At 33.2% G+C, this 25880-nt stretch overlaps 1 protein-coding gene across 1 annotated transcript in view; it reads left to right on the top strand.

The window, feature by feature from the left end:
• Positions 1 to 25880, top strand: part of dap (cyclin-dependent kinase inhibitor dacapo) — a 50543-nt gene that overhangs the window by 22190 nt on the left and 2473 nt on the right. The gene's annotated exons all lie outside the window — the stretch shown is intronic.

Genomic DNA, 25880 nt, shown 5'->3' with positions numbered 1-25880 from the left:
TGCAAGTTACTTCGCTTGCATAAACTAAAAATAAATTATATTATTTTCATGCAATCTCTTATTATACGTATATCAAACAATTAGTAGCGGGACATTTATTTTTAAATATGTTTAGTAAAAAAAAAATAAAACGGGAAAGGAGATATTTGCAACAAAATGAACGGCAAAGGTCGCTCAACTTTCCCGGCTTCGCCCTTCACAGATTTTTATTTTAAATACGCCTTAGAATCTTAAAATATTTATGATAATGATCTTTATTATTTATAAGATAACCTATATAATAAACAATTTTCACAAGATGTTTTAAAAGTCTGGTAATATTTCACTAGAGGGCGCCGAATGCAGCAGCAATATTTACCTGCGTAAAATTAAGATCCCGGCGGATTGTCTCCTTATAAGGTAACGATTTAATTTCGTGCTTTAATACACAATCAATTTAATGATAGAAGAAATCTTGAATACTGCCTTACTGCTTCTCTGTAGGAACAATGCAAGATTTTATGCGCTGAAATGCTTTCGCCTATTTGGTACTTAACGGTTTAGCCGTTTTAGAAATATAAGTAAAATCTAAAAAGTAATTCGGTACTGCCGTGACTTCTTAACGCAGCGGGACTAAAATTTAACTGAAAATATGTCTCGTATTCGAGAATAATCTTTTCCAAGTTTCACTAGTGTTAATCGGTTTTGAAAATAGGTAAGTTAATTATACTTTCACCTGCTAAGTCCGATCGACTTAAATTCAGTAATTCAGTACCGTAAACAATCCGTGTAGCAGTACCGCTGTACCGAATTTTAATTTGTAAAATACCTACACAAAAATTTGAAATTTTATAACGACTGTAAATAAGCCGTATATAGAAATATTTTACACAAATTTTAACGTTCAGGTAATCTGAAGTTATTTATCAAAATTAAGACAAGCATATAACGTACATTCGGGAATTTTCCTCGGTTTTTGTGTTTTTCAGTTAGAAGGGGGCACGAAACGTCGAAATTCGTTATTAAAAAAACACGCATATCCAAAATTTTGAGCGATTACCAATCTTTCCTTGAACCCATAAAATAGTCTAAGAACAAAAAGGATCAGAACGCGATTAAAGTTTGTCCACTTTACCTGTTTAAAAACAAAAGAAATATAATATACAATCTTCAATAAAAATAACTTACCCGCCGCCTAATATGAAATATCCAGAAGCAAGAGAGAGATGTCCAGGTTTGCAAAATAGCAGGCTGTTATTCCTGTAATATCTATACGGCTGTAACCTGGAAAGTAAATATTAAAAATAATTATTTTTTTACGCTTGCTACCTGATAGTTTTAAAAACTTTATTTAGAAAATCCTGGGAAAATAGTTACACGATAAGAGAAATTTAGTATGAATGTCCGTCATTTATTAAATCCTAAATCTCTTGAATTTAAAAAAATAAGTACGGAGTTCGTCTTTATAGGTTAGGTAATTAGATGATGTTTGTCGGCTAGGCATTTGAACAAAAGATTTAAGCGCGTTCCAAAAAACAAATTGTAATTACGATTTTCTACTTCTATCTAAGCTAACGTAACTTACACTTAAATTTATAATAACGATAAATTAGACTTAAAAATAATCATTCTTACCTTGATATTTAACTTTTGGTATAACGCTACGTAATTCACTATATTATGTTATTAAAAAAAATATAAGAAGCTAAATTAATAATTAAATCCGCAAACTTGAAAATAAAATCGCAATAATGTTTTATTATAACTACTGTTTATAATAAAGCGATAATTTGGATGACAAAACCCAAATTGAAATCGCACATAACCGCAAGCGATGTGTTCTTATTGAGGTTAGATGCACGTTGTGCCGGTTGATTCCTGTCGCAGCCGACAGGTGGAGTATCCGACCGACAGCGACCGGGAGGCGTACAACATCGCTCTAACCATTATAAACATATTTACCTCGACTGCTGCAGTTGTACTACGGAAGGAATATGTTTACTGCATAATACTTTATCTCTTTTGTCTTCTTTATATGTACGGCTTGTTATGATGTAAACAAGTCGAATATTTCTTGCAAATATTGTTCGATCAATAATTTTATAATAATATAAACTTATCGATTATTAAAAAGTAGAAAATCGTTTTACGTAATAAACGATGTACGTATTAAAAACATTTATTTTTTTTAAAGTTAAACGGTTATTAAACCACGATCCAGTTAATAAATTTGTCTTAGTACGAGTTAAACTAGTACTAAGTATCTTTATCTGTGTATTCAACACAGATAAAATATGTATCATAAAAAAAATAATAAAGAAGTGCTTATCAATTTACGGTATACCACTCGATTCGTTTGTGAATTTTTTAACCTAAAATATTTGTCAAATGCAAAGCAAAAAGTAGTGTGTGTGTCTATGTATATGTGTATATATTCCAACTATTATCTATAACCTAGCAAAGTGTGACACCCACAATAACGGACAGCTCAGCCGTGACCGGATCATCCAACTGGTCTTTAATTGTATTAGTATTTCTTTCCGGGAATTACTTTTACTCTTTTTAATCTTAAAACCACGTAGGCCGATTTATTTTAGATAAACCTCTCCTTTTCATAACTAGAAAGAAAGCTGAAACTCGTTGCTCTGTAGCTTAACAAAATATGATCGTATGCGGTAAAAGCGTAGCAGGATTTTCAGAATTGAAACCTCCAAAAGTAGAATTAAAATAAATAAATACATTATTTCCTGGTAATTACAATCATACCCATCTGTCTTTTCTTACTTTCCCGTCTAGATAGCGCTACAGCTGTAAAAGGGAAAGTATTGTGATCCGTCCGATTCGGATTTATATGCGGTTTTCACCGGATCTTCACGTTTTGACACCTAAGCGACCCAAAAAACAGTATGGAAATTTTATTGATGTACGTATGTGTTCGGTGTCTCACACCTTATATCTCCAGAACTACTGCACCGATTTTGACCAAACACGGTCGCATTACTTCTGTGTATGGCGCATTGATACCGTAATATTTTCAACTTAAAAGGTCAAGGGGCTGAGGCTGTAGAGCAAGGTCCCCTCAGTATCTTGAGATTTCGCCTAAGGTCATATTTTTTTAGGCGCATTTGTTAACGATTAAAAAGTAATATTTGCAAAACGATTTTCAAAACTGCACCCCCATCCCAAAAACATTCTCTAAACTAGCGGCTAAACGGGTATATTGTGTCAGTATAAACGGGTATATTGTGTCTCCCTGCCACCACAAGGAGCGCTAGCGTAGCACTGACTACAGCTGCTGTAGAAAAATATTGTATTTAAATAAAAGAATAAGTATTTTAATTTAAGTTGCGCGTGTAAGCCGTGCATCAGAAAAAACCGTGTGACGGCAAGGTCCTACAACTAAGTTGACAGCTTTTTTAATTAGATTCCCGCTAACCAAAAATAATTTTGTAAAAAAGAAACTATTTACGCATTTATTTTCTTTATTTATATTTATTTTCTTGTAGATAATTCTTATCGCTTTATCTGTTTTATAACGTAAAGCTAATTTTCATAAATTTGAAGATATCTAGTTTTTTTACGTTTCTCCCGACGGCACGATAAAATATTGTTCTTTGTAAATTGCACTCCTGTGGACAAACCTTTAGTTATTTGGTACGTGAAATATAACCAAAAAAATATCCTTCGCTAGACGACTACGTAAATTTAACAAAATTTGACTCCGTTTTTCGTGCCGGGGATTTTTTTTCTCTTGTATCTCTCCGAACTTCTTATCTATTATCGGTTAACTTTTACGTATTAAAAAATGTAGTTAGAGAACTCGCGAGGATCGATTCCTCTTTTGATCTGCAAAATCGGAAAACCGAACGGAAACAAAACTTAAGATACCGGTTTACTGAGATTCTTAGCTCTACGGAAGACGGCCAAGAGGGTCTGATGCTGTTACGGGTGTGTAGGTAGAATAGCAACCCGCACGGCTAGGGGCCCGCCTGAGCGCTTATTTTGCCGAGATAGATGTTTCGGCATCTAGTCCTGGTCCGCCGAGATATTCGCTGTTAGGATGAGAGCGGATTCGTTAACAACTCCGCGATTGAGCTGCGGTGCGGGAGGGTGTAGGCATTGACCTCGCTCCCGAAAGCGGTCCGGAGCAGAGAGAGACAGGATATGTTTTTATTAGAAGCTTATTAAATGTAAGAATTTGTTTCTTAATTTTTGAGTAAATCAAGAGGGCTATGAGTAAATAGAATCGTAGGAGAAAATTGTCGTCGTCACAATGAACTCTTGTTTTGTCGGTACGAGAATAGAATTTTTGACGTTAGAAAGTCTCGATCTAGTAACGATCCGAGGCATAGTACCGTCGAATTTAGATATAGGAAGAGTTTCTGTGTAAAACCTTCGGTGACAGGAACACGCGGGGATCGCGCTTCCGCGAATCGGTTAGTTTGATATACGAGAGTTGTAAGTTACGGTAGGCGGTCGTGATCGGAAGAAACCGTAGAAGTTACTGTCGCCCCCTAGGCTAGTAAATTCTATAGTAAGTAGGCGATAGCCCTGATGCTCTTTATCGGAGGTCAAGACCATCTGGGCTAGGGACGAAGGGGCGGTGTGGCGGTCGGGATCGTCACAGGGAGGGTGTCTGTCCCTAAGGGGATCAGAACGGATGAAAAAAGTGTTTACGTTATCGTGTACTGTGCTTTGAAGTGGCGATTCAGATTCAATTTGTTACGTATTTAAATTTTTGTATAGGGCTGAACTGCTTTATCGTTTAAACTAAATTAATTTTTTACGCGGCGAGAACAAATTTGAACGAAAGCCTTTTCAATCGTTACCGTACTTTTAACTTGAAATTTAATTTTTCTGTTAAATATTACACATATTACCTTCAATTGTTACAGGAGATTTCAATTTTTACGTGAAGAAAAACTAGAAAAATACGCTATGGGGTTTGTAGCATTAATTAAAACTCGATACTCGTACTGCTAAATAAAAAATGAAGAGAAAAATATATGGCTAGCACACCGTGGATAGATAAGTAAATAAAAAAAACTAAATTGTAAGTTTTTATCATTTGACCTTGAGTTTTGGCGTATCGCAAAATTATTCTAATAATACCTGATAAGTGATAATTCTAAGAACGTACGCGATGTAAATTTTTATTATGTAACATTTTTAACGGACCGTAACGTGATGATAAACTATTTGGATGTTAAGTTTCTTTGTTATATCCCCATCGTTTCAAAACGTGTTTTATCGATTTAAAAAACAGGTATAAATTATATTTGTTTTAATTATGTACTGAGAATGACACGATTTCTCAAAGTGAAAAAAGTCGAAACGATTTTAAATTCCTTAAAAGTAAAGCGTCTTAAAATTATATTTTGAAGGGTTCCGTAATGATATGTTTTAAACGTTTTTTAAAATTATTATTTATTCGTTTAAAAATATTACAATTTAAAACTATTTAATAATTTAAAAAGAAATTTCGATATCGCAACAGATACAGAGATTTTTCTTTAAAACCACCGTTGCCAAAATAATAGGTAATTTGTCCATATTTTAACGTACTAAGAATGTTAGTAAATATTATACAAATTTTCTTGTCAAAGTTTAAGAAACCGGAAATAATGTATACAAAAAAAATCGTGTTTCCCAGTTTATTTTGTTTGGAGATAAGTAAAAGCTTCGGTACGCATGTTTGCATTTTTTTTTTTTTTACAGTTAATTGAAAAATTATTGCGGTCTAATTTCAGGTTCCGGAACTAGTAATGATTTATATGAAATCGTGTTAAACATTTTTATCCCCATTTGTCTCGATTTTATATCCGTTAATAAAATACTATAAATAAATATTTTCTTAAAAGTCGAAGAAATTGTAAAGGTTTATATTGTATCCGCGGGTGGTGAACATATTGATGTCGCTTAACGGACCGAATATTATCTGCATTTCGTCGTTGGACTCTGCGTGCTTTCGTCTTAGCGATTTAGTTGTTGACAAACCGTTTTATTCCTCGTTTTCCCTGCCGACCGTGGTCTGTAACGCTGTTCAAAATATCTGTTAGAATAATAACCGGTCGATAAAAAAAGGTTTAACCGAATTATGTTAAAATTTATCGTAACGGGAAAAGCTATTTTTCATTTAACGAAGAATATTTGTTTGTTTTTAAAAAATAAATGATCTTTAATCGTTTGTTTTCATATATTTTACAAAATCTGCCACAAACGTTCCACTTCGGTTCTATATTTTAACTAAATTTGAATATTTCAATCCTAAAGATGAATATTCACTAGTGTATTTAGCCAAAAACGCTCTGCTTTTTTTAAAAATAAAACTGTCGGTAAGAGGTAGTTTTTAATTATTGTTTATTTTTATATTAGGTCAAGCTATGTCTGATAAAATATAATTAGTTGGTGTTTTAAAAGGAAGCATTCTACCGCATAGACCGCTCGTTTAAAATATTCTACACGATCGAAATATTTTTATATACGTACATACATAAAGAACCCGTGAATTTAAATATATTTTTAAAGTATTACAAATAAAACTTAAAATGTATTGTCTTATTGTCATATAGAATATATTGGTCAATGCAGAATAAATTACTAGTATATCGTGACGTTTCATCGATCTGTATCCGCTTGTATTCCGGAAGGTTCAAAAAATAAAAAAAATGAAACCACATGTGGAGTCGTTTTTCTACTTGTGGTATAATTTGTATTAATTACGATTAAAATAAATACTTGAAAAAATAAATCACGGTAAGAAAAAAAAAATTGACGTTAATTGTGTTTATTAATGTTTTATTATAATATTCATGCTTATAGTGGAATATTAGATTGTATTTCGATTTATTATCAAAACTTGCAATTAACCGAACTTCTTTTATTCTTTCTAATCGCTTTTTAAATAATCGTTATCGGTGAAAAAATGACTTTCGGATTTTTGCATCAGTCGATTTTTACCTTCAAATGTCAACCGAATGAAAACGTTTAAAATTAAAATCTTAGTTCTATAAGATATTTGTGTCGGTGCGAACACATAAATCGTTTTTTTTTTATCATTTACATTACAATTAATGTTATATGTATGCGCGCGCCAGCAGAGTTATCTCGGATCATTGTTTAATCGGATTATAATAAACATTGAATTTCGGATTTACGATGAAATATAGCTTTAATACATCAAGATATCGCTTTTAGTGACTCGGTCCTATGCTTTTTTTTAACGGTATCCGTTTAAAGTTTTTAAAAACTTGTTAGCGTAAACTTTTTACATCGAAAACCATTATCTTTGTTTTACGTATATCTATAACCTATATATAAAGGAAATTATATTTAAAAGCTGTATTTTCTTTCTTTTCTTGTTTAGCTTCCGGAACCACCGTAAGGTATTCTTTCAAAGAACGAATGAGGATGATATGAATGAATGTAAGTGAAGTGTATTCTTGTACACTCTCAGGTCGACCATTCCTGAGATGTATTAGCTTGTATTAGAAAGGATTAGACCGTTCGTTTTTAACAAACAACGTGTATGCGATTGTTAGTGTACGTACGTGCGGGCGTCCTATTTTTTTACCATATTTATCATTAGGGTCATGATATTAGTTTTATTATGGGGGTATATTATGTTATATATTATTTTATTCTTTTTCTTTACGATATATATATATTTATTTTACTTTCACTATTATTCTTTACATTCCTCTATTGTTGTGATCAGTATGTTTTTAAAAACCTACCCTCTTGCAATATGTAGTTGCAAAATTGTTGTATTTTTATTCCTTTCCGTTTATTTTATATTTGTTCTCAAAGGCCAATTTGTGTTTGTTTTTTATAAAAAGAATTAGATTAAATTGTATTAAAAAAATTTGTTTTGATTGTTATTTTTAAACGTTAATTATTTATGAAGTTATATAAAACAAAACTAATAAGATACGTTTTGTTTGTCTAATTTCTTAATAAAATATCACCAGAACCGAACGACCGATCGATGTGAAATAGATACGAGTATTGAATTTTTAAATTCAATAATTTTATATTTCAAATAAGATATATTGAATACCCCTTCCCTTCAACCCCCCACCGTCCCCCAACGAAAAGTATCGATGAAAAAAATTTTTTTTGAAACTTTATCGATACCCTTTTTGTTAAAATAGTAGAATACTATTATCTTAAAAACTTAAATCTTTAGAAATATTTTTCTTTAAAACTAAGAAAGTGTAAAACTATCCGTACTATTCGTTTATTACAGTCATTCCCTGTCGTACGTTGGGGTACGTTTTCCATTTAACACACCAGCTTTCGGTGTAATTGTGATAAGTTAGGAGTTAGGAAAGATACACTTCCTAATATGTACAAGGGTGAACTTTACTCGATAAATTTAGTTCGATTTTTTTTAATTTTATTTTATTTAAGAGATTAAGGAACCTCATTTACGGGCGCCTAGGCAGTGACGGGTTCGCTAACAGGTTCCGCAAGATGTTATTAAATACGTATGTGTTCCTGCGCACTACCGACTAAACTTCCACTCCTGGCTATTCACCTGTTACCGCTGGTGTGCATTACTTCAGGAACGGGGAATACGCCCTCACGCACATTCAAGACACCGACCTCACACCCACAAGATACAAATATCAGACTAAAATCTCACCACACACTCCACGACATCCAAACATTACTCAGAATACATACCTCACGGCGCACACTCCAGACATCACATCGAAGTCAGTCGCATCCAATCGCATAAACAAACACTTCACAGGCGATCGAACACTGCAGCATATTTACCTCACGGGTTACCATAGGACGCGGGAGCGGAGTGCCCACGACCTCATCGCATCCAGCCGACCGCCACTCTTACGGGGAACCTCCTAAACTCTCAGCCGCGTGCCTGACCATTCCCGCACCCTCCGATGACCCCCTTCTTCTACCCCTGCAAGACTCCTCCCAGACGTACAACTCCTCCATGTTCTTCCTAGCAACCCTTGCTACAGCCGTCTAGTTCTCCTTGCTTCCCTTCTATTCATGCTGTCCAATATTTCCCGCCTCGCATCCCCAAATCGGGAGCAGCAAAACAAGATGTGATATGCTGCCACTTCCTCGTCTACACACACCAAACATATAGCGTAGTGATCAAGCTTAAACCTAAAACGGTATTCTCTGAACCCTCTATGGCCCGCTAAAAGCTGTGTGAAACAGTAAGCCAGCGAGCCATGGGCCCTCTCGCACCAACTTCTCAGTTTCCCAGTTATACGGTACGTCATTCGCCCTTTATAACTAGTGTCCCACCGCATCTGCCATTCTCTCCTCATTTCTTGCATAATGTAGCTAACCGCTCTCCTTTTTGCCGCAGATGTTGTCGCCCATTGCTCTTTAATTTTCATCCTGTGGGAGATCGACAGGTAATATTCCAGCCAACAATTCGATTCCTTCTCAAGAAACCGTGCGATATGCAGCTGTAATACGGAGGCACCTCCTTCTGTGTATTGATTCGAGAGCACCCATGTATACGTCGTATCTAGTGACCCCTCCCCATATCCCGGCACCGTAAAGTAACGTGGAGTATATCGATCCAGACAGCAGCCTCCTCCTCTGCTGCCTCGGTCCCCCACACTTCGGCAGTAATCTGACGACCAGAAGCATCACCTTTTCGAGCAAGACTTCAAGACGCGGGTGCCTAAACGCATCCTGGTGTCCACCCGTATTCCAAGATATTTTATCGCAGTAGTTGAAACTACTATAACTCCTCTACCGGTGGTAGAGGAGGGTCCCGGATCAGAGAGGCCCAAGGATCAACCCTTGTGGAACTTCTCTGTCTATACACCGTTCGACCGCTCCGTTTTACACTTCGCAGATCAATTTGCGCTCGCTAAGATAGGAGAGAATTATCCTTTTCAGATATGGGGGAGGACTCTCATGCTCTTCAGCGCAGTCCTAATGATGTCATGGATCACACAGTTAAACGAGTTGCGAACGTCAAGCGCCACGAGGACGCAGATCTTCCTCTTTCCAATGATTCTTCTTTACCGTACCAACAACTTCCGACACCGCATCCAAAGCAGATCTTCCTCTGCGAAAATCGAATTTATCTGAAAGTTCCGCTGCGTCCTCAATAACTCAGGTCAGCCTCTGCAGCAGCTTGCGCTCGAGTATCTTTGGCATGGTGTCGATCATCACCAGTAATAAGAGGACGGCAGCACCTGGTCTCTCCTCGACTTGGGAACCAAGACCAGACGCTGATGTTTTCGCCTCTGAGGGAACGCCCCCTCAACTAAACGGTTATTGTATACCCTCAAAAAGGCATCAGGGTCCGTCCCAACAGCCACCTTAACTGCCAAATTTGGCAAAATGTCTGGTCTCGACGCCTTATCCAGAGGCATCCGTTTCACTACTGCTGTAATCTCCTGTCTGGTGAAAAGTAGAGGGGGATTCACATCGTCCTCGACTGCAATGATCCATTTCCTTGAGGGAACAGTCCTTCAATTATGTTCTGAACCTCTCCATTGTCCAATCATAAGGGGACTCTACCTCATAGTGCCCTTTTAACGACAATTCTAAATAGCTTCCCCGTTTGGTCTATAATTTATATTCTCTCTGACACAAACGAATCCGTTAGGTTTTTTGCTTAGCCGGGCTCCGTTGCGCGAGCGGTAGCGTCTCAGCCTTTCATCCGGAGGCCCGGTTCCGAATCTGCTTCCGTTACGCGTCTCCGTAATTTCATTTTCACTTCAAAATGTTCCGATCGAATCGGGGTTACGCTAACGATTACAATACGATATTATCGCAAAATGTTCATCTCATCCCGGAATGGGATCCTTTTTGTAAAAAAAAAGTCACGGGTTTTAAAAAATACCGACAACCGGTTTGTCTAATCAAACCGGTTGTCGGTAGATTGATAAAAAAGTATTGGATAAACAATGCGTAAGAATATTACATTTTTAACGCCGTCAGTTACTTATTTTTATAGTCGTGTGAATTTTACTGAGAAATTTAACGAAAACCTTATGATTAAACAGTTTATTCTCCTATTTTCACGCCGATAAAAAAAGGAATACAATCGGAAGTGTTGTTTTAAACATTTTTGCGCAAACAAAAAAATTACGAATTTAAATGGCGATTAATTTTTTATTACGATTTTTCACAACCCGATAACGGGCAAAGTCACTCGCCATTTATTTGGCGGTTAACAAGTATGCTATAATAAAATTAGTGAGTGTTTCTACAAATATACGCGCGCGCTTAGCTGTGTTGGATTACGACTAGATTTGTTTTCAAGGTTTTACGTCGTTTGGCGATTGAAAAAGAAAGAAAAAAAACGGAAATGTGTAACATTTCTCACACTCGCATTAATACGGTTATAATATTGCGTCGACTATGTTTAGAGTCCGTTTCGATTACGTAATTATGACCATATGGTTTGATGTCTTAACTTTGTTCGGTTTAAAAAAAAAAAACGATGTTTGTGTCGTTAACTGTGACCTAAATAATACGATTCCCGCCACTTTATTAACACCCACATATAATTTGTACGTTATTTTTATAATAACACTACTTGTAACGGCGTTTTTTGCAGATGGAGTTTTTATACTAGTCGCGTTATATATTTGCCGATGAGATAAACGCTTCATAATTACAAAAACACTTTAAATGATTCTGTTTTATTTTTTTTTTTAATTTCCTGCCTTTTTCTATTATGTATTTTTTATGAATATTCCGGAAGTCTCCAGATATCCCGTGCAGTTTTCTGGTTTCGGGGCTTGTATGCAGCCGCGTCCCTTATTCATGACTTGAATAAGGTGTCACGAACAAGGGACAAGGGTATTGTACGGACTCAGGACGACCGTATCTCCTGAGAAGTGCGGTTAATTGAAACCCGATCGCCAAAGAACACCTGAATCCCCGCGTTCTATTATTCAAATCCGAATAAACACGACTACCTTTATTAGGATTCGAACTTGAGAACTCTCGACTTCGAAATCAGCCGATTTACGACGACGTGTTTTACTACTAGACTGACCCGGTAGTTCGGTTAATTTTTTATTAATTAATATATATAAATATAGTTAATGAAATTTTTAATCAGAAGTAAATTTATTCTCCTGAGAAACATCCAAATATATGATCTGTCGCTCGTTAGAACTTCGTTGTCCGGTGTTTTCCGATATAAGCTAAATTGCAAAATATGTAAAATATTTAGAATTAATAGTTATAATTCGTGAGGAGGGGAAATGTATATATTTTTAATATTACTAATTCTTAAAAGTGCCGATTACAGTGGTAAAATTTCCATTTTTCATCCGACAGCTTTTGGGTTTGAATCGCGAAACAATTATCGTTATTAATTTAATTTTTCATTAATATGTCCTTTTCTATTCGTAATTATTTCTATATCTATCCCCCTTACATCATTACCATCAGAGAAACTATCACGGCCATTAGAAAGTTCATAAAACGAAGAGTAAATGAATATGCGTTTTATTTTTGGAAAACGAATAATTTATTTCATATTATTACGGTTTTTACTTAGAAGAGGGTATTTTTAATATATTTTTAAGTAAATAGTTGTATCAAGCGTACTACGCTAATTATTCTTTAATGTAAATGTGAAATTTGTGGCAGTAACATCACATGCGGTTATATTTTCAATTAGATAAAACGGTTGTTATATCCGTTACATATATAAATACACACGCACAACGTTTGCGGATAAATGAGAATTGCATTTTAACGTAACATTTTTATTGCATAACGATAATTTTAATAGATATACTCGTGATTAATAAATAACGAATTTTACGAGTGGTCACCACACCTTTAAGTACTTAAAATTTTAATTTCTCTGAATATAAATTGTTAAGTTACCGATTTATTTTGATTATTTTTCCTTTGTTTCGTAAGTGTTATGTTTTAATAGTTATTTTAAAAATGGCGGATGTATTTTAAATTTGATAAATAAAATTTTACTGCTATTATTTTGTATGTGTACGTGTGTGCGCACGCGTTCGTGTACTCGAATATTTTTGTTATCCGCAGCTCTCTTTGGCATTTACACACGCACGCAATTACGCCTAAAGTTGATAATAAAAGTCGCATCATCGTAATAAGTTTGTGTAAAGTGTATCATATTTCATACTACATGTATATCTAGTAATTTGATTTCTATGAATTGTCTAGAATAGTCTATATATGTGTGTGTGTGTGTGTGTGTGTTTTTTGTGAGCCTGTTTTGTGTACAGGCATATCAGTATAACCCTTTGTACATCATAACATATCGTTTTGTGTGTATGTATGTATACATGTTTATAAAGATAATAGTAATATAACAAATCTAATTTATTTCTCATTTTGTCATTAAAAATTTAATTCATTGTAGAAATTGCCATAATAATTATTTATATTCAAATGTCAAAATATTTATAGTCAAAACATGTTTTATATACGCTTATATCTAATTTTTTTAACACACCTACAGAGACCGTTCGACTACATAATTCGAATATTACATAAATTACGAATATTCAGCGGTGGGTGTTTTTTTACGTTTTGAGATTCCGTTTGAGTCGGTAATGCAAAACAGCTTGAGGCGTAATTTTGTATATATTGCACGATATGATTCCATCCGTTCCTTTTAATTTATCTGAAATGGTTAAATCCAGTCAATATAAATATATATTTTTATTTGCGTGTACATGAGGCTATGACAAAGATTTTTTTCTTTCTTGTTATGGTGTGGGGGGGGGATGGTAGTCCTCTTAATTTATGGTGTGGTTTAAATAAAACCAGAGGAAAGATTTTTTAACCGCGTAGGTTTCCAAAGGAAAAAATGAGACGTCAGCCGACGTAATGACATTAAAACCTGATTTCTGTTTAAAGTTGGCTTTATTTTAATTTTTTTTTTCTGTCGTAATGATATTCTTTAAACCTCTCTATGCGGTAGAAACATGTAATATTTTGTTTATAGTTTACACAAGTTGTTTTATTTAATTTTTACCTTACATTTTAACGGTAGTTTAATGTGTATTCCACATAATTGATTGGTGACAAAAAAAAAAAGTAAACGACAGATGATTCTCTCATTACAAAAGCACATCTTCCTCGTGAATAATGATGGACCTTCTGCACCAAAATTATTATTATTATTGTAACCAAAAATTTACCTACTACTTATAAAGTAATAACAAACCAAAAAAAGTTGTACTTTTACGGACTCGTTTACAATAATAACGTCGCTTTATTGTAAAGACTGGTGCGGGTGGGGGCATTAAACCTGGGATATTAGTAATAAGAAAAAAAGTAATCTCATAATTTTATGATAAAAAAAGAGAGAAAGACTAATTTTCAAGGTTATAGAAGCCTAAATATTAATAAAATGCGGCAATTGCCTGCCTGCTAAATAAAATTGAAACGTAATAAAATTTTAATATCGGTTTACAGACTACTTTTAATGTTTTGTGTGACTTGAAAGTTAATTATTCGTCCGATTAATTTCCATTCGGTTTTAAGTAGTATTGAACGTGCCTAATTACGCGCAAATTGTCGAAACAAATTTAATTATTTCATTAATACTACTTATAAATAATAGATTTTTATTGATTTTTTTTAACATTATTCGTTATATTTCTTAGTAAATATTGAAATATAAATAATCTTTTGATATAATTACATTTTATTATTTTGTATTTATTAATTTCCTTTTTTTTCTTTGAAAATAAGAACGTTATAAGCCACGCCACCGATAAATATTTAAACTTGCTGTTAGAACACTGTTACATGCATATATTATCCAAAGCAAAAACATTCCCTGGACTCCGTTTCGTAAATGCAAAGAGGCCCTCACCGTACAATAACTTCCGAGATCTGATTTTTTATTTTAAATACATTTTTTTATACTTAAAAGTAGTATAATAAGTTACCTAATGTATTATAAATAAAGAAATCTTTCATCGAAAATTAAATGAAAGGATTAACGCGTCGCATTATAATTATAAACCCGTGAAATATTGAAAAAATAATGTAAAACATTTTTACAAACTCTACTTAGAAACGACTAAAAAATGTATTACCGGTTATTATTTTAAAAGAAATTGCAATGTAACGATAAGTAAATAATTTCTCTAAAAATGTTTATCGCCTTACAACATAGGATATACAAAAAGTAAAATGTAAGTAAGCGTTCCGAGTACGTAATCTTTCCGTATCGACCTAATGTTACGCTAAAATCACAGTAGAATGAGCCTGCTGCTGATCTCGACTCTGCAGCAGCAAGCCTGATTATTATCGAAGCGGCTTTTATTTGTTTTGCAATATGTTTCAGGACGTACTTTTATAAAGTAATCGTACGCCTAAGTAGGCTAAGTTTGTGCGTGGGCATGATACGCCGTAAAAACTACAGAGACCTGCGTAGGATAAGATCAACTCTTGACGAGTTTGATATTATATTACGTTAATATCGATTCGACTTCTACCTTGTATATACTACTCCAGCCGGTAAATAAGCGATGTGGTGATATGGAACGGTGAAAGGAAGTCGCTAGAATTTACACAACGATTAAGAAAGGGAATACGGGAAGAGAAAAAGGAAAGAAAGAGTCTGGAAAAGGGAAACCGTAACAAAATGTAAGGTTAGGAAAATTAATTTTGAAAAATATTTTAATTTATACACGGAAGGGAAGAGATTTTTGCCTATTTCTACAAACGGAAATCGGAGGAATATTTTATTAAAAAGTAATAGCGGAAAAGGAAACAATAGATACCAGATTTTGTTGAATTCGGTTGAAGATATATTTGCCTCGAATCGAGCGGTTTGTAAAAAATTCTACGAAAGACCTTCCCAGATAATACAACTAAAATCGATTGATGATAAGCAACATCCTTTAGGAAATCCTATTTCATTTTAATTAAGTCTTACTTCCTTCCGTGTGACAATTTATTGTGGCGGCTGTTTCCCTTGTTAAGATTAATTTTTTTATAATATTAAGTATTATTTGAAAAAAAATTTTCGGTAACATTTTTTTAATATGAAAAATATTATATACGCGCGCGTCTGTGTGTGTGTGTGTGTGTGTGTGTGTGTGTGTGTGTGTGTGTGTGTGTGTAAAACAGTACCTAGTGCACAACTCTGGTTGTATTCTGACTTTTAAAATGTACGATGCGAGGTCACATGCATTGTATGCAAATTAATTTTAACTCTGTAGTTATAGGTTATTCTTTTTTCTAATACTAGTTTTCGTTTTATTATGCCGTTATTTTTTTTTTTTTTTTTATTGTCAACGATAGATATTGCAATTGTATTTTGTAAATTATAGAATAAAAATGCGGTTAATATGTGCAAATATGTGTTTTCTGATAATATTAATTACCTAAAAGCTTATTTATCCACCCGTATCCAAAGAATTAACGCTTTTTAATTTTCTGTAACACTTAAAATTGTACTTTTATGACAATTGTTTTGTAAAGGGATAACTAAAAATTCTTGTTAATGTTTTAATTTTCAAATAAATTGAGGATTTACATCGTCACATTAAGGCTAAGAAAATAAAAATGCAATAGGAAAAAAAATATATATCTGCCGTAGTTTTTTATACATATGAAAGTTTTTATTTTTGTGAGTAAATAAATATAACATTAACAGAGTAGAGCTATAATTATTTGATTCTGTTAATACTGCAAATCATTTTTATATTATTGCATTTTTTCTACAAAACAAACGTCTTGACGCAAAAATAACCCTCTACTATGTACAAAAAAAAAACGTATTCGCAATCATTTTAGTTTTGAAAATAAATACTGCAGGGGTATGCTGTAGGGCCTAGATTTTAAAATTAGGATGTATTACATTAAACGTTGCCTTATCATATTATGTTTATTTACATATAAAACATGTGTTTTGTGTTAAAACGACATCATTAAGAGAGAGAGAGAGAGAGAGAGATTGACGTTGATAGACAGAGGAGTACTACGGGGAACGAAAGAGTAATGCATTCTAATGGTACAATATTAAAATAGGAGTGGAAAGAGGTTATACTAACATAAGTTTATTATTACATCGAGAAACAACTACCAACATAACAGGAGATTTAAAAATTAGGGTAGCAGTGCAGAGCACGAATGCATTTGTATAATAGTGATAATAGCGTGTGTGATGGTAGTGATGCGGTGCAACAGCTTCTGCTGCTGAGAATATAAACCAGTTTGTTGTCGACGGTTTGGTTCGGTTAAATGGAAGGGGTGTGAGGTTATAAGCATCAGAAGGGGAAAGGACGTACAAAAAAAGACACTACGAGATCGGAGGAGGTACGACAAGATCCCCCGCTTACTTGTCCGATAAACTGTACGTCTAAACCCTCTTCTCGTCTTCCTCCCCTACTAATACGACGTAATACAAGAAAAAGAACACACGCGAGCGGAACACACATACATACAGACAATATATTATAAGCGATTTCTGTTGTAGTAAATTATTACTTGTTGATTCCATACTCGATCATTTTTTGGCATTTTCTTAATAACTCCCTCCTCCCCGTCGTACCTCACCTAATATTAACCATCCCTTACTGTGCTCCTTTCTTTACCTACCCGCTCCTAACAATCCCCTTATCCTTCTCCGACCTTTCCGGTATCTCCGCTGTAAATTGTTCACGATTCCCTTGGTGATTGACGTTTATGTTTCCGTGGTAATTATTTTACACGGACTTTTTTTATAAGAAATGATATTTTTGCATAATATTCGTTTAAATTCCGCTTAACAATTATAATCTAAACAAGTTCATTTTTTCTGTTGATTTTACATAATATAAAAATTTTAAATACTATTTCCACTAATAAACTTTAAAAAATTAAACGACGATCAAAATTAACGCTTTTATAGATTCCGAAAATTAATAATACTTATTAATTATTAAAATGAATTGTAACATATATATGTCTTAACGGTTTTAGATATTTTTATTAATTTTAATCGGTAAAAAATGTTATTTTGATTTAATTTTCGTTTTTTTAAGTAATGTTAAATTTGTAAAAGTTAAAAAAATCCCTTTTGGCACCTCGGATGGCGGAGGTAGATTTCACCGGTGTTATTAGAAAATAAAAAAGATTTCCGCTTCAAAATTAAGTAAAACTTAAAATTTACTCGATACGGCAACGGTTGCATTTCACATGTTTAACATACGACAAGCCCCATATTCTTACAATTCCAGCAACATTTTGGTCATCCCTGGGGTTGACATCAAAAATAATCAGGATCGGTCATATCAAAAATTATTTCAGACAAACGTTTTAGGTAATGTTTTAGAGAAACAACGTGCACTTTAAACCGATTCGATACTGTGCCTATTATGGGAGGTATGATTTTTGTCTTCGAAACCCCATTTTTTCCATCGCCCTGGGCCAATTGTCGGTGTTGGTGATATCAAGAAACCTTACTTAGATAAGTTTTAGGCCCTTATCCAAAGAATAGAAGGAACTTTAAACGAATTCGATGTTTTATTAATAAGAAAGAAAGTTATAGCGATAGTTTGTTTTTTCGAAAAAGCCCCCGCCATTTCCACCCCCATGATTTTGCCCGTTAAGGAATTCGTCTGAGATTTTGGGTCGTTATATTTTATGTATCAATTTGAAAGTGATCGGCATAAAATTACGGCAGTTATCATGTCCACAAGAGAGTGAAATATATATATATTTGAACTGACGGTGGTTTTGGGGTCTGGGGGATGTGAAACGCAAAGATATGTGGAAATTTTCCGGAAGTCGAATCACGGTACCCGTTACAATAAGGTAGCTTTCTTATGAAATATACCTAATAGTTAACGTCGCCTACACACCTCTAAAGTTATATTCATTTCTATTAATGAATTAAATGTTCTGTTTGGCTTTTCTTTTTTTTTTATCAAAGACTGATTGAAAGTTTCTTATTATCACAAAAAAAATAAATAACTGCTATCGCTAATAAAAAAGAATTGCTAAAGGTTAGATATCGTACACTTTTTTTGTCATTAGATTAACCGTGATTATATTTTAGCAGTTTCTAAACTTAATTTAGAATACGTTACTCGTTTAAGCAGTGAAATTAATTATTTGTAAGTCTAGCAAAATCCTAAAGATGAACGAAGATGTTCTGTTTATTTCCTACAAATCTCTTTTTCGAAAATAATATTTTTTCGTATCTTACATTTTAGCCGATAAGTGCAAAAATTTTGATATTTAACGATAAACATTTTATCGAAAATGTTTAGCTTTAATGAATAGCTTTGAAGTTATTCTTCGGATGGTATTGATTTTTCGACCGTTTTCCCCTGGTAATTAATCTTTTCTTTTCCATACCGCTTACATCTTTTCTTCATCTCTATCTTTATTATCGTTACTTTATCGTTTTGTATTAATAATTCGATCTGTTAGTATTTGTGTGTACATCCTCTACTACGTATTTTTAGGTGATTCGGTTTCTAAACTTATCCGTCAGCTAAACACCGATCGGATAAGTATTAAAAGTTAGCTATACGATACTATATAATAGCGACCGGATAAAATCGGGGCTTGTAAGTTTTCCTAAAATTAAAATAATGTAAGCTACAGTTAATCGTAGCATGACGAATGAAATAAATGAATTACGCGGCACGATTGTAAAACTCGAATAAAATTTATGACCGTACGTAATCGTTTAGAATTGAATTTTTATTGTGCCGCATCGCGTAATAACTGTAATAGATACAAGGACGGTCCGTACTAGACGGACAAACACGAGCCGATGTAAACGAATGTTTATTTATGTATGCGAGTATTCCGTTTAATGGCGTTAAACGAAGTACTGTTTCGAGTACGCCTTCCTTAACGTTCGTTCGTATTCGCTCCTCTAGCGTAGACTTAGTATAACGCATTTTAAACGATGGTATTTTAAAAACTACTTGGCATTATAATTTTAATATAATAACTTACTATTTGGAACGTGACCTAGGATAACGTATATTTACGTGCATTTACTGACAATTAAATTAACATATAGTAGGTGCACGTTTGAGTACGAGTCGTTTTAATATTTCATTTACAGGACGTACTTTATTGTTTGTTTAACTATTACATGTCGTATAAAAATCTACGTAAACGTATTTGCATGTTTATCGTTTAATATTATTGCTATTATAAAATCCGGCATCGATTACGCTTAGTAATATAACGCTGTAATATCGTATTCTTTTATTTGAAGTGCATATAGCTTTTGTCTATATATTATACCTTGTGCATTCTGCGCATACAAATAGGCAAATGCATTTTGTTGTAAACATAAAAATCTAAAAAAAATTACAATTGTCTGCCGGTAAGCCTACTTTAATAAATTAAAAATAACTATAAATTATTTTATAACAATAGGACTTGCAGGTTGTTACGTTCGATTACCTCATCGAAAACATCGACTGTTAAACAACTTGATAAATTGTAAAGAACAAAAAAAGAGGTTTCATTTTAATACAGGTGGTTTTTTTCTTATGTGACTATACCGGGGAAGAACAGTAAGATCGATTCTATAAAGTTTTACAACGTAAAACTAACACTATCGGGAAACGACCGGTAACTAACCGCATTATATAATAAATTATTCAGTTTTCCCGGTTTTAAATTATCGTTAATTATTTTTATTTAAAAATATTTCTTTTTTTGTAATGCATTTCAATATACTGTCCTGTGTCCGGTTTAAGCAAATAAAAACTTGCGTTTGGAACTAATGTAAATTTAGCGATTTAATTTGTTAATATTTACGATAAATTGTTATATTTATTCCGATTGAAACTTCATATCGTTTTATTTATTAATCTCTCTCCATCTACCGAGGGCTTCGTTTTTGACAGATAATTAAGCAGGAGAAAAATTAAGCGGAACATTACAGTTAAATTTTGAATCGGGACCGTTTCAAGGAAACTCCCCCGTTTCCTTGACTGAAACGTAACCGAAATTAAACGGCGCGAACGATCGTAGAAATCATAAGAAAAAAACATCATAAAAATCTGTTTAATCCGGTACGAAGATATCAAAAAAGCATAACCGGTGGAAATGCGCCTATTAACCGACGTCCCTGAATAAAATTGCTGAAATTCATAACCAAAATAGCGTATTGACGGAACGGAATCGTCTAATTAGTGCGTGAATTTAACTTCGAGCCTTAAAAGCGACAAAAAAGTATTTTTCTCCCGCCCCGCTTCTTTAGTGTAGAAGTTTGAATAAGACCGAAAACGATAAAAAAGTATCTTAGCTTATCTAAGAGGCATTAAGTTACGTGAAAAAATTTATCTGTTCGTTTAGTAAACTTTTGACATATCGAATCCGTGATGTCTTATTTACCTCCCCTCCCTTTCAGCAGTTATGAACGGAATTGACGTCCCATATACAAAAATTATCGTGCTAAACTTCCTCCGAATCGGTCCATCCGGTCTGAAGATATGAAGCGAAACAACAGGGACAGACATATATATGTACGTACTTACATCTCTGGAGAATTTTTCGGTCCGCATCGCTTCCTGTCTGACGGCAATTAATATCTGGAAATACCGGTGAGTGATCGGCCGCGGCCGCTAAATCTTTTAGTCTAAATACGTAGACGGCAAGAGAATAACCTTTGACCTGCCGACCTTGCTGCGATCAGGACAGCTTGTAACGTTAATAACGACGCTTAAGTATAAGTACACGTCCATCATACTGCTGCTCATCCGACATACATAAATATATATATATATATATATATATATATATATATATAGGTACTTATTTCAATGGTACTGTAGAATATATTTGAACGGCTGCAAAAATTGAAAACGAATACATTTAAGAGAGATTTAAAAAAAATATCATTCCACTTATATTAGAAAAATCTTCAATATTGTATCTACTTCGTTCTGTTCAGAACGGTTTGGATTTTAATATCGGTTTAGAAACGGTCGGTTCGTTATTGTCGTTTTTAAAAACGAAGAAGAAAATAAGAGAGGGTTCATGTCGCAGGAGAAGTAAATTAAAAATAAAATGAAGAAATTTAATGGGATAAAAAGAAAAAAATAGAAGATGGGGAACCGACAACAAAAAAAAAAAAACATAAAATGTGTATGTCCAGTTTTATTATTACTTGGAAAAAGTAATAAAATTCAGTACTTAAATATAAACTTAATATACGGATATTATATTTATTATAGTTACAGACATATATAGTCTGTGACTTCTAGAGAGAGGTGGTTGCTGAGTTACAGGTTTTCTATTCACTATACACAGGTTTAGGTTTCTTTCTTTTTTTAAAGGTGCATTTGTATAAAAAGACAGTTGATGTTCGTATAAAATAAAACGGGGTGAGTTTTATAGTTTATCGTTTTCTTTTTAAGAACTGGATCGCTATCTTATTATTTTATTACCGATCGACAATACAATATATTAATAATAATAAAAAGGCAAACCAACAAGACTACGTCTTCATATTATTTTTAACCCGTTAAATACTGCATTCATCCTTTAACACTTTAGTAATTTGTGTGCGTGTGTGTTTTCATAGAACATTCTGTATAAAAGATGTTATATTGATTTACATAATAAAATTATTTAGGGCTGAAATACGTACGAATAAAAGTGGATTTATCCCGATGAAGGAGTATTATTTAATATTTATTTTATTATTAGAATCTAAATCTAATAAAAAGTTCGACAGTTAGATAAAAAATAATTTACGTTTTACCGATTTATTAAGTTAAAACGGTACACCTGGATCGTCGACCGACGTGGAAAGTTCATATACGAACGAAAACAACTTAGCGTAAAGATCAAAGAAACGTTCTGGTCGTCGGGCAAAGGTTTCTATTATCTTTGCCTGATAAGCTGCCGGTATACCCAACGATTCTAAAACCGATCCGGACCTACGTTATCCGATTTTGGGATACTGCGAGCAAGTGCGATCTCGAAATTTTATAGAGATTTCAAAATAAATAAATAAACAGAAATCCCATGTTTGCCAAAAAAAATAGTGAAACGCACGAATATTTAGGTTTTACATCGTCCGGGAGGAAATTAAAGTATCAGTTCAAAGTACGAACTGTGACTTAACAGCACCTGAATGCTCGGCCGTGAACCTCTTATTCGACGGGGATGACGTTACAAGATTAAAACGGCTGCACGTTCTAGACCTTAGCGATTCTATAGTGTCGCTATACTTACACGCATTATCTCCAACAGATAACGCTGTGCATTATCTCTTCGATTTTTATTTTCATATTTATTACGTGTTCTTTTCTTTTTATTATTTCATCGTTTTTCTCTCTATTAATGATTTTTATTTTATTTTGCTTTCTCTTGTGCTGCTGTTAGGAGTTCAGTGTTATTCGTAATTACCTACTGTATGTTCTTGCCGCAAAAGTTCTTTGTAATAAAAACACTAAAGCGTGTAATTTTTTACATCGCCGGGAACCCCTTATCACGTGATCCGATTTACCGAAGGTTTATTTAAATGTGACCGATGGTATATAATCATTGAAACAAAAAATTAATCGATTAGGAAGAAACGAAAACGATTTCAAGACATCATCTTCTTCGAGTTTTCACTCGAAGAGGAAAACTTTTCATTCGTAAAGGAAATCTTTTATTTAATCAAGTCCAGAAACGCTTCGCTTTTTAGTGACAGTTTGCGAAAAATTTCGCCCTGATTTCTCCTCCGAGGGTAAAATGAAGCCCGACTGAATTTCTTGGTAATTAAAAAAATGAATATGTATATACTTGATGGTTTTTGACCTGAAATATTGAATGAAACCGGTGCCAAAATTTGATAGTCCGCTTTTATATTTTTTTAAAACTCGTTCTGACTGTTTAAAGATATTACTGTAATGAGAGTGTATGTAAGCCTACAAGTTTAGCGGTTACTGCGCTTTAAAGCGATGTAAATGAAGATCCTTTATATTCAGGTTTAAGTTCTTTTTGAAAAATTATAAATGGAAATTATTGTTCTGGGTTAGGGAAACCAGTTTTATTTTCTAGTTTTTTTTTTATTAAAATTATAAATCTAATTAAAAACGGTGACTTTATACTTAATTTTTTTTTCTTGAAAATCTCTAAACTTTATAAACACAGATTTTAATTAAACAAAAGATAATTTGTTTAAATATAAAGGGATCTAGATTAGCATTAAAACCGGTCAAATGTCATATTGTTTTCTTTTAGATGCTTCGTTAAAGCGTATTTTACTATTAACAAAATTGTATTTATTTTCCTAGTTTTTAACATATCTTTATCACCCTTCCCCCCATGCACATGCGACTGACTATGTCTTTCTACTTATAAATTCTTGTTAATAATCATTTGCATTCTGAACGATAGTTATTCATTTTATTGCTATCAAAGTTTATACGAGATCTAAACATACGTGTATGCATGCATTGTGTATTTGAACGTTATCTAACGTTTCAACAAGTATAGTTGGCCTTGTACCCTACCAATCATCTTTGCACACGTGCTGAAATCTATTCGTACAGCTTTTTGTTAGTGTATGATTTACTACGATTACATACTAAACATTATGTCAAGAGTATTTTTGATGACGATTTTAGTATTATTTCATCCTATTGCCGTTAATTGGAACCCGTTTATTGATTTTTTTTTTTCAGTTCTAATTTTATTTTTTAGATGTAAATATAATTAACCCTATTAATTTTACCAAAAATAATAAACCGTCTGAAAGAATTTATGTTTAAATTATGTCGTTAAAATATAACGCATACATTGGAGATGTCAGATCATATCCGATCTGAAAACCGCGTATTTAAAACACGCTTGCGCATAAACGGTTTGAATCGTAAATCTATTACGATTAAGCTCTGTAATTATTTCAGACTTAATCTTAAGATTATGGGACTTGAAGTAGGCCTATACGCGTCGTTTAATTATAATTTAGAATCAAAAATAATAAAAATCGTATTAAACGTAAAAAAAGAAGAAAAAGTCCGATGAAGAAAATGTAGTAACATTTAATTGTTTTTTATCAGAAATCAAGTTAAAATTCTCGGTTATCCTAAACGATAAAAAAAAAAATTAATAATTTTTAATATTAACGAAAATGTTAAATATATAACGAAGAAAATTGTAACGGAACAAAAAAGATACCATTATTATGATTACATATCGTACGAAGGTCTAAAACTAAAAATTAGTGCTCTATTCTTTTTTTTCGACTACAGTGAGACATATTTCTTTATCGACGTCATATGCCTTTTCATTTTAATGTAAATCTTCGTACTAATTTTAATATACAATAGTTATTTCCGTTTATTTTCAGGGTATTTAAATCGACGTGTCATACATCTACCCGATTTTATTCGATCGACCTATTTAAACCGGTAGGTATTAGACTTGGGGAAGAATTATAACGCTCTGTAAGAATAAAAATATTTTATTCTACGAGATAAGTTTAATAACAGTGCGATTTTTCAAAATGTTGCCTCGTATTTCGGTATCATAAGTTATCGGTTTCAGACGGGATTGAAAGTAAAAATATAAAACGTCTAACCGAAAAAGTACAAAATCGTTTGAATATGAAGGACTTAATTAGGGGGTTTTATTTTGGTTTATACGACTTAGGACTTAAACAAACTAAAAAGGATTCTAAAAGATTTAAAATAAGTACTCTGATTATTATTTTTATTCAGGAAAAATCCGAACCGCTTATAGAGTTGAATTTTAAAAAAACTTTGCCGATTGTGGCCGGTGTAGAACCCAGTACCTGAGATCGGCGACTAAATATTTCTAGAAAAGTCGGAAAACGACAGGCCTTCTTTAAATGTACGTTCGATAAAGTATTTTCGTAGACAAGAGGAATGTGTTTTATTTTTTATGAATAAATCTTTATCGCTCGTACTTTAGTTAATCCTAGATATCCGAAATCTGTTTGTAGTTATTTC

This window comes from Lycorma delicatula, chromosome 11 (genome assembly GCF_047948215.1).
Source record: "Lycorma delicatula isolate Av1 chromosome 11, ASM4794821v1, whole genome shotgun sequence".
Classification (NCBI taxonomy): domain Eukaryota; kingdom Metazoa; phylum Arthropoda; class Insecta; order Hemiptera; family Fulgoridae; genus Lycorma; species Lycorma delicatula.
This window is presented reverse-complemented; position numbering and strand designations above follow the sequence as displayed.